Source organism: Chiloscyllium plagiosum, unplaced genomic scaffold, assembly GCF_037043375.1.
Source record: "Chiloscyllium plagiosum isolate Xiang-an unplaced genomic scaffold, Cpla_swu_hap1 HiC_scaffold_24, whole genome shotgun sequence".
Taxonomy (NCBI): domain Eukaryota; kingdom Metazoa; phylum Chordata; class Chondrichthyes; order Orectolobiformes; family Hemiscylliidae; genus Chiloscyllium; species Chiloscyllium plagiosum.
The window spans coordinates 40,602,655-40,612,406 of NW_028270162.1; the positions used below are offsets into that span (position 1 = coordinate 40,602,655).

Consider the following 9,752-nt stretch of genomic DNA (forward strand, 5'->3'; position numbering starts at 1 on the left):
TGTTATAAGTGCACCCACATCCACCACTTCCTTAGAACGGTCTTTCCGCATGCAGACCACCATCTGTATAAAAAAATTTGCCTCATGGCTTTCTTTAATCTCTCTCCTCTCACCTTAAAAATGTGCCCCCTTGTCTTGAAATCCCCCACCTTCAGAAAAAGACAATTACCAATAACTTTATCTATACCTCTCATTATTTTATAAATTTCTATCAGGTCACTTGTCAACCTCCTAGGCTCCAGTGAAAAATGTGCCAACCTTTCCAGTCTTTCTTTATAACTCAAGCTTTACACACCTGGTAACATCCTGGTAAATCTCTTCTGAACCCTCTCCAGCTTGAGAATATCCTTTCTATAACTGGGCATACAGAACTGTACTCAGTTTTGCAGTAGTCCTACAAAACCTCAACAACTTTATTCCAGAATACATATCCATTCAATAAGCAAGTGGAGTTATCCCTCAATAGGCCCTCCCTTGGGAGATTGATTTTGAGATGCCGGTGTTGGACTGGGGTGTATAAAATTAAAAATCATATAACACCAGGTTATAGTCCAACACTATCACTTGATGAAGGAGCGACGCTCCAAAAGCTCGTATACTTCCAATTAAACCTGTTGGACTATAACCTGGTGTTGTGTGATTTTTAACCTTGGGAGATTGGTAGTTTGGGAAAATCAGTCACGCAGTTCAAATTCTAAAATAGTTTTACATAGCACAAAGTATTCAAGAGTGCCAGACTATCATTGACAACACATTATTTTCTGGAAAATTTTGAGAACTTTGCAAGTCCTAACACATTTATGCACATTTTACACACAAACATAACTCTTCACAATCCGAAAGGATGAGATTAGAAATGGGCATTGTATCTCTCCGAAGGGAAAATATATGCAACCCTCCACCAGCCATCATTCCCATTCATGCCTCACCTATGCAAACTAATGCCCTCTGCCCATCCTATGGGCTATCCTAACCTATGCCAATTTAATGCCTATTCCAATCACCATCCTTCCCCCCACTTCATCAATCATACTAATTAATTGGATGTCCTGAATGCATACAGTTTCAATACCCAAGAACATCAAATCGCCCAGGACAAAGCAGCCACTTGCTTGGCACTCTATGTAGCACCTTCATCATTCAATCTCTCTACCACCAATGTAGAATGGCAGCAGTGCATACCATCTAAGCATTACAACAACTCTCAAATACCCATTACATAGCACCTTCCATACCTGCAAACTTTATCAGCTACAAGGACAAGGCAGCAGATGCATTGGAACATATCAGTGCAACTTACTCTCTAAGCCAACTTGATCACTACCTTGATCTGGAAATATATCACCATTTCTTCGCTTACATTGTGTCAAAATGCTGGATCTCCCTCCCTTAACCAGGCAGATCAGCATTTTAAGAGCAATTAGGGATGGGCAACAAATATTGGCCTCAACAGAGACACCCAGATACCAAGATTGAATTTTTAAAAATATTTCCTTTTATTATTTAAAGATATATGCGCAGTTATTGATGCAAGCACGGACTGCTGCCTGAATAAGGTTACAATTCTCTCCTGCTGCAGAGCCAGACTGAACTAATTTATGGCTTCAGCTTGGATTCCTCGGGCAATGCTGTACTCATTCTGACAGCAGGTTGCAGATGTGATTCCAAACTTTGGCATAACTGAGTCAGTGCCTGCTTTTGTTGTGCTTTTGAGAGAACTGCAGGATACAATGTTTGAACACGGGAGGGTATGGATTTCCACAACCTCCTCAAAAAATGAAAAGGAATCAACCAATTAGAGCAGGGAATAGCTTTGGACTGGCTGAAGGAGAATATAGTGTTGATGTAAGGGACAGAATAAAATATAACCCATTGCTAATCTTTTCCCATTATCATAATTACTCGGGACCAATAGTTCATTAAATGATATTTGAATTTCCAGTCACTTAAGTAAAGAATCTCATTGACAGGTTATCAAGTTTTAAGATTTTTCCATAACAAAATAAATGAAAAACAACATTGCCCATTACAGAAGAGTTCCCCACATCTAACTTTTGAAATAACTGTAAATCTCTCACTGTTGTTTTATTCAGTTTCTTAAGCAGATACCTTAACCCTTTTGGAACCAAGGTGAAGTTGCTCTCAATTCCTTCTGACTGCTTCCTTTCTCCCTTCCTATCTAATTTCTGAAGGGAATTTCACGTTGAAGGTTACCCTCAAGATTCCTCTTCCTAGTTTACCCAAAGTTATCTCATTTAATTCTTCATGAACTTCTCTCTGTTCAACCACAGTTGTAAGCTCCTACACATATTCTGCGTGGTGAATAATAAATTCAGGGTTTGTGAATTGCAGATGTGGCTTCCTCTTAACTCTCTTCTCCCTCTCCCAGAGCACTGAAGACTCCTATACCTCCTTTACTCTGTAAATCAATACTACAATGGCTTGCTATGACTTCTTCCTGTCTCATAGCCCATCTCTATGCCAATGTGATTCATGTGGTTCATGTATCCAAGCGGAAATGTTAATAACCAAAATCTAAACCCACAGATCAGTTCTCGTTTAGGATTACATAGATAGTTTAAGTGAGAACCATTTATTAAACCTGACATTCTTAACACTTCCCTGAGATCTGAAGAACCAGTATGTAAACTCTTGCCATGATTTACAAGTATAAATATTTTAACTGCCTTATCAGCAAATCAATTCTGGTTGCCTTTTAACATTTAGCTACCAAGCGAGGCAACTCGGGCAGAATTCAGGGCATATCGCATTACCCTCTTCATTCCATTTGACAGGTGTACCTTCAGCAACCTAAACCATCTTCTCTTGGATTCTCTCTCTAAACGTCACCAATTGTCTCTGTCTCTCTATCTCTATCTCTGTCTCTGTCTCTGTCTCTGTCTCTCTCCTTTAAAACCTAACTTTTCTCCACCTGTTCCAATACCCTGTGTGTCTTGGTGTCATATTCTACTTGACAATGCTCCTGTGAAACACCATGGGATGGTTTACTATTTTAAAGGCACTATATAAATGCTGGTTAAGGTTCTCAATGCCAAGTTCTTGTTTGTGAATATTTATCCAAAAACAGGACCTACTGGGCAGCAAAATCTACCTTCACCTTCTTAAAGCTTTTCCCTGGTGCCAGGATCAAGGATGCCTCAGAGAGGGTGCAGAATGTTCTCACGGGGGAGAGGGGCCAGAGGAGGTCATTGTCCACATTGGAACGAATGACATAGGAAGGGAAAAGGTTGAGATTCTGAAGGGAGATTACAGAGAGTTAGGGAGAAATTTAAAAAGGAGGTCCTCAAGGGTAGTAATATCTGGATTATTCCCAGTGCTACGAGCTAGTGAGGGCAGGAATAGGAGGATATAGCAGATGAATGCATGGCTGAGGAGCTGGTGTATGGGAGAAGGATTCACATTTTTGGATCATTGGAATCTCTTTTGGGGTAGAAGTGACCTGTACAAGAAGGATGGATTGCACCTAAATTGGAAGGGGACTAATATACTGGCTGGGAAATTTGCTAAAGCTGCTCGGGAGGATTTAAACTAATAAGGTGGGAGGGTGTGGGGGTACCCAGGGAGATAGTGAGGAAAGAGACCGATCTGAGACGGGTACAGCTGAGAACAGAAGTGAGTCAAACAGTCAGGGCAGGCAGGGACAAGATAGGACTAATAAATTAAACTGCATTTATTTCAATGCAAGGGGCCGAACAGGGAAGGCAGATCAACTCAGGGCATGGTTAGGAACATGGGACTGGGATATCATAGCAATTACGGAATGATGGCTCAGGGATGGGCTGGATTGGCAGCTTAATGTTCCAGGATACAAATGTGGCAGGAAGGATAGAAAGGGAGGCAAGAGAGGAGGGGGAGTGGCATTTTTGATAAGGGATAGCATTATAGTTGTGCTGAGGGAGGATATTCCCAGAAATACATCCAGGGAAGTTATTTGGGTGGAACTGAGAAATAAGAAAGGGATGATCACCTTATAGAGATTGGATTATAGACCCCCTAATAGTCAGAAAGAAATTGAGAAACAAACTTGTAAGGAGATCTCAGCTATCTGTAAGAATAATTGGGTAGTTATGGTAGGGGATTTTAACTTTCCAAACATCGACTGGGACTGCCATAGTGTTAAAGGTTTAGATGGAGAGGAATTTGTTAAGTGAGTACAAGACAATTTTCTGATTCAGTATGTGGAAGTACCTACTAGATAAGGTACAAAACTTGACCTACTCTTGGGAAATAAGGCAGGGCAGGTGACTGAGGTGTCAGTGGGGGAGCACTTTGGGGCCAGCGACCATAATGCCATTCATTTTAAAATAGTGATGGAAAGGGATAGACCAGATCTAAAAGTTGAAGTCCTAAATTGGAGAAAGGCCAATTTTGACGGTATTAGGCAAGAACTTTCGAAAGCTGATTGGAGGCAGATGTTCGCAGGTAAAGGGACGGCTGGAAAATGGGAAGCCTTCAGAAATGAGATAACAAGAATCCAGAGAAAGTATATTCCTGTCAGGGTGAAAGGGAAGGCTGGTAGGTGTAGGGAATGCTGGATGACTAAAGAAATTGAGGGTTTGGTTAAGAAAAAGAAGGAAGCATATGTCAGGTATAGACAGGGTAGATCAAGTGAATCCTTAGAAGAGTATAAAGAAAGTAGGAGTATACTTAAGAGGGAAATCAGGAGGGCAAAACGTGGATGTGAGATAGCTTTGACAAATAGAATTAAGGACAATCCAAAGGGTTTTTACAAAGATATTAAGGACAAAAGGGTAACTAGGGAGAGAATAGGGCCCCTCAAAGATCAGCAAGATGGCCTTTGTGTGGAGCCACAGATAATGGGGGAGATACCAAATGAATATTTTGCATCAGTATTTACTGTGGAAAAGGATATGGAAGATATAAATTGTAGGGAAATAGATGGTGACATCTTGCAAAATGTCCAGATATACAGAGGAGGAAGTGCTGGATGTCTTGAAACGGTTAAAGGTGGATGAATCCCCAGGACCTGATCAGGTGTACCCGAGAACTCTGTGGGAAGCTAGAGAAGTGATTGCTGGGCTTCTTGCGGAGATATTTGTATCATCGATAGTCACAGGTGAGGTGCCGGAAAACTGGAGGTTGGCAAACGTGGCGCCACTGTTTAAGAAGGGCGGTAAAGACAAGCCAGGGAACTATAGACCGGTGAGCCTGACCTCGGTGGTGGGCAAGTTGTTGGAGGGAATCCTGAGGGACAGGATGTACATGTATTTGGAAAGGCAAGGACTGATTCGGGATAGTCAACATGGCTTTGTGTGTGGGAAATCATGTCTTACAAACTTGATTGAGTTGTTTGAAGAAGTAACAAAGAAGATTGATGAGGGCAGAGCAGTAGATGTGATCTGTATGGACTTCAGTAAGGCGTTCGACAAGGTTCCCCACGGGAGACTGATTAGCAAGGTTCGATCTCACAGAATAAAGGGAGAACTAGCCATGTGGATACAGAACTGACTCAAAAGTAGAAGACAGAGGGTGGTGGTGGAGTGTTGTTTTTCAGACTTGGAGGCCTGTGACCAGTGGATTGCCACAAGGATCGGTGCTGGGCCCTCTACTTCTTGTCATTTACATAAATGATTTGGATGCGAGCATAAGAGGTACAGTTAGTAAGTTTGCAGATGACACCAAAATTGGAGCTGTAGTGGACAATGAAGAGGGTTACCTCCGATTACAACAGAATCTTGACCAGATGGTCCAATGGGCTGAGAAGTGGCAGATGGAGTTTAATTCAGATAAATGCGAGGTGCTGCATTTTGGGAAAGCAAATCTTAACAGGACTTACACACTTAATGGTGTAGGGAGTGTTGCTGAACCAAGAGACCTTGGAGTGCAGGTTCATAGCTCCTTGCAAGTGGAGTTGCAGGTAGATAGGATAGTGAAGGCGGTGTTTGGTATGCTTTCCTTTATTGGTCAGAGTATTGAGTACAGGAGTTGGGAGGTCATGTTGCGGCTGTACAGGACATTGGTTAGGCCACTGTTGGAATATTGCGTGCAATTCTGGCCTCCTTTCTAAAGGAAAGATGTTGTGAAACTTGAAAGTGTTCAGAAAAGATTTACAAGCATGTTGCCAGGGTTGGAGGATTTGAGCTACAGGAAGAGGCTGAACAGACTGGGGCTGTTTTCCCTGGAGTGTTGGAGGCTGAGGGGTGACCTTATAGAGGTTTACAAAATTATGAGGGGCATGGATAGGATAAATAGACAAAGTCTTTTCTCTGGGGTCGGGGAGTCCAGAACTAGAGGGCATAGGTTTAGTGTGAGAGGGGAAAGATATAAAAGAGACCTAAGAGGAACCTTTTCTTGCAGAGGGTGGTACGTGTGTGGAATGAGCTGCCAGAGGATGTGGTGGAGGCTGGTACAATTGCAACATTTAAGAGGCATTTGGATGGGTATATGAATAGGAAGGATTTGGAGGGATATGGGCAGGTGGGACCAGATTGGGTTGGGATATCTGGACGGCATGGACGGGTTGGACCAAAGGATGTGTTTCCATGCTGTACATCTCTATGACTTTATTTGCATTTCTGCACTTTTATGCTATCACTGAAATGAATGTACCATGACACAATCCAATGGACTTGGCATTTGCAAGAAAGGTACTATATAAAAGTCAAAAGTGTGCTGTTATAGGATCTGATGAATATTTTAAAACACCTAGTTGTTGCCAAATTTAATCTTTTATTACCTAAATTAACTTGTAGACGGGATGCTTTACCACAGGATAGAGATGCATTCCTGGGCCACTGACCTGGTGAGTGAAAAAATGTTCTTCATTTAATCTTTCTAACAAAGTAAATGCACATTTCCATTAGAAATAACATATCTTGCAGGAACTAAGAACTTTACTTGCATGAAAGTTGTGTAAGATATATTTAGTCATGTCTAGTCAAACAAAATGTATGAAAACTTTATCATGATTCATTGCTAAAGGGTCACAGTGCTTGCTTGACTATATGTAAACATTATTCCAAGAATAAATTAGTTGCAAATCTGGCGTAGAATCACACCTATAAAGGCAACAAGCTGAGTCCAAAATGTACCTATAAACCACTCAACTTACTTCAGTCTATGTAGTGATGAAGCCAGTGCCAAAGTAATGTTCCTTTTTAACAACATATTCCATTAGACGAATGTCCATCAATTCATTTGTGTCTATGTGGAACTTTGAGCATTTTTCTTTCCAAATAAAACACAAACAAACAGGACTGAAAGACATCTGCACAACTGCAGACTACATTACAATTTCTAATCTATTATGTCAATCATTGGTATTCTTTGAAAAAATAGGCACTGGTATCTGTGGTGACTTAGAGCAAGGGAGGAGATTCTAGACCCTAGCAGATATATTTAATACGTCACAGGCAAAGTGCCAGACGATGAAAGGATAGTTAATGCGGTTCCTTTGTTCAAAGAGAACAGAAGGCATTGGCCAGGTAAGGACATTTAATCTGATGTCAGTGGAAGGGAAATTATTGGAAAAAATTCTGAAGGACAAGATTAGTCAATATTTGGAAAGGCAGGGATTGATCAAGGATAGTCAGCACATATTTGTTAAGAAGGAGATCCTGTCTGTCTAATTTAATTGAGTTTTTTCTTTAAGAGGTGACTAAATATATTGATGAGGATAGTGCAGTTGATGTGTTTTACAGGGACTTTAGTTAGGGCTTTGACAAGGTCCCACATGGAAGGCTGGCCCAAAAGGTACAAACCAATGGGATCCAAGGCAAGTTAGCAAACAGGATCCAAACAGCCCTTCATCAGGAACCTTCCACCATTACACTTTAACCCCTATTTGGAAGCCTGTGACCAGTGGTTTATCACAGGGATTGGTGCTGGGACTGTTGCTGCTTGTTATTTACATATTCATCAGATTCTGTAACAGCACGCTTTCGACTTTTATGTTGTATCTTCCTTGCAAATGCCAAGTCCATTGGATTGTGTCAGGTTACATTCATTTTAGTGATAGCATAAAAATGCAGACATGCAAATGAAAGGCTTCAAGAAGGTGAAGATGGATTTTGCTGCCCAGTCGTCCTGTTTTCAGATAAATATTCACAAACAGGAACGTGGCATTGAGAACCTTAACCTGCATTTATATAGTGCCTTTAAGAGGTGTAGTCAAGAGTAGATCATGAGAATGTATGCCCAATGGTCAATGTGTTGAAGACCAGAGGACTTAAGTTTAAAGTGCAGAACTAATAGTTCAGAGGAGATTGAGAAAATAAACCACCAGAGGATGGTAAATTTATGTTAATGCCTGAAAGGATGGTGGAGGCAGGTACCCATGCAACATTTAAGAAACCTCTGGATGAGTATTTAACATACCAGGGAATAACAGGCTATGGAACAAGTGCAGGTAAAGCGGTTGAGAGTAACTTGGTGTTTGTTGGTCAGCATAGACATAGTGGGCCGAAGGGCCTGTTTCTGTGCGGTATGATTTTTAGGTAGCTGTGCATTTTCTTCCAATAAAAAATGCTTCGTATTCAAATTGAAGCGGGAGAGGATTCCATATTGGAGTTTTAGCTGAGATGAATCTGAAAAGCTCTTATTTTTAATAAAATAATAACCTACAAAAAGGTAAACAATACAGAGAGTGACTAGTATTGATCCTTATTTAAGTCTCATCTATCTGCTTTCTCCACAGCAGTAGACAGTTTCACACAGCCTTATGTTTGCAACACTCTGCTTGTGCATCATCAATTATCTGACTTACTGAGTTACCCAGATGACAACTGGCCGGTTGTGCTTATCACTCACCTTGCTTGACAAGCTGCACACACTGCTGTTTGGACATTTTGCCAGGTTTGCAGTCTTCAATAATCTTCACCTTTACGCAGGCCATATTTTGTTCTTTTTCTCGTTCCTGTTATTAAATAAAACTAATATTTTAAGCAATCAGACAATTAGCCCCTACATTGGAGCCCCTGTTCAGCTTTAGTTTTGTATTTACAAAGTGTGTTTATTGTGGAGACACTGACCTGTTGATCAAAACAGGGATTAGGATTTTCCTCACGGGCTTGGAGACACAGGTGTCAAGACCAAATGGAACCCTTGAGTGGGCACTGACTGGATGAACTACTTAACAAAAGTGAGGATTGCAGATGCTGGAGATCGGAGTCGAGATTAGAGTGGCACTGGAAAATCTTAGCAGGTCCAGGCAGCATCCGAGGAGCAGGAAAATCGACTTTTCAGGCAAAAGCCCTTAATCAGGAATGAGGCCTGACCTGGGGGTTGCAGTGAGAAAGAGGTTCACTGAAATCCTTGTAGAGAGAGGAGGAGAATTTCTTCAAGGTGGGCATCTTGCAAGAGGATTCGCAGTAAGGTTAAAATCAACTAGGCAAAAGTGGGTACTGCAGATGCTGGAGATCAGAGTCTAGATTAGAGTGGTGCTGGAAAAGCACAGCAGGTCAGGCAGCATCCGAGGAGCAGGAAAGTCGACATTTCGGGCAAAAGCCTTTCAACAGGAATGAGGCCATCAGGAATGGATGAACTACTTGCCCAAATCAGCCTCCTCAATGCCCACCAACACCGGCAGGGATGGTGGGCACTCTCTTTGAGAGTGGAAATCCAGTGGGCAGCAGTCCCAACACAGCTCCCGCCTATTTCTCCATCTTCTGCCTTCACTCTCAAAACTACAGGACAACGAATACCCTCCTCACTATGCAGTGGAGGAGGAGGATAGACACAACTTGAAAAGGTATGTTGACCTTCCTAAATGC

The 9,752-nt window shown here is 41.7% G+C and overlaps 1 long non-coding RNA gene across 1 annotated transcript in view; it reads left to right on the forward strand.

Moving 5' to 3' along the window:
• LOC122562731 (uncharacterized) overlaps positions 1-9,103 on the forward strand; it is a 139,738-nt gene extending 130,635 nt beyond the window's left edge. The window contains exons 7-8 of the long non-coding RNA XR_015761309.1: positions 6,735-6,784; positions 8,678-9,103. This is a non-coding gene — a long non-coding RNA (uncharacterized LOC122562731). The remainder of the gene's footprint in view (positions 1-6,734; positions 6,785-8,677) is intronic.
• Positions 9,104-9,752: the final 649 nt, after the last annotated feature.